General features: G+C 32.1%; 1 protein-coding gene across 3 annotated transcripts in view; it reads left to right on the top strand.

Annotated features, from left to right (window-relative positions):
- Positions 1–916, top strand: part of LOC107748532 (cytoplasmic protein NCK2-like) — a 46,269-nt gene that overhangs the window by 41,020 nt on the left and 4,333 nt on the right. The window lies entirely within an intron of this gene.

Genomic DNA, 916 nt, shown 5'->3' with positions numbered 1-916 from the left:
GAAATTGTATAAATTGTATAGGGCCCCATTCCTGTATTTTGCCTGTGGCCCCCAAATCACTAAATCCGCCGAGCACCAAAAGCACCAAATTAGCATACTGGAATGATTTCTGAAGGATCATGTGACACTAGACTGACTGGAGTAATGACTGTTGAAAATTCAGCTTTGCCAACACAGAAAAAATTATTCTAAAATATATTAAATATAGAAAATAGCTATTATAAATTGCAGTAATATTTCACAATATTACTGTTTTACTGTATTTTTGATCAAATAAAAGCAGCCTTGTTGAGTATTAGAATCTTCTTTTGAAAACAACAAAAATCTTGCTGACCATGAGCTTATGAAAGGTAATGTATGCATATGTTTGTGCGTGCATGCGTGCGTGTGTGTGTGTGTGTGTGTGTGTGTGTCAATGACGTGACGCCTACATTTTCTGTCCGATTGCATTTTTTTCCAGTTAAAAATAGGTTTAAATGCATAAAAAAGATGTCATATATATATGAAGGACCTCTCCCATGTATGAACTCACTTTAACTTTTCAAAAAACATTAGCTTTTTGTAATTTTTCTGTTATTCAAAGTGTCAAAATATCATGTGGAGCGACCGTCCGGCCATATCTTTTTTTTATAAACACAATATTAAGTTATTTCTGCAAGTATTTATTTTCATTATAAATTTCATAGTGACATTTTTGTGGGAAGTTAGCTTGTTTTGTTTAGGTGGCCAATTCTGTGCTTTTAAATTTTGACTCAATTTGAAAATATCATGTGGTGCGACCAAATATCATTGGAGTGTATTCCATTGTAGATATATGTCCCAGATTGGCAGTTTTTGTGCTTTTATATTCAATTGATGGTTTATATACATAAAATATCTTATTTTAGTATAAATTGGAATAGCTCTTTATGCAATT

The sequence above is a fragment of the Sinocyclocheilus rhinocerous genome, unplaced genomic scaffold (assembly GCF_001515625.1).
Source record: "Sinocyclocheilus rhinocerous isolate Xijiao unplaced genomic scaffold, SAMN03320098_v1.1 scaffold349, whole genome shotgun sequence".
Classification (NCBI taxonomy): Eukaryota; Metazoa; Chordata; class Actinopteri; order Cypriniformes; family Cyprinidae; genus Sinocyclocheilus; species Sinocyclocheilus rhinocerous.
The sequence above is the reverse complement of the archived record's forward strand: the minus strand, read 5'-3'. Positions and strand labels throughout refer to the sequence as shown.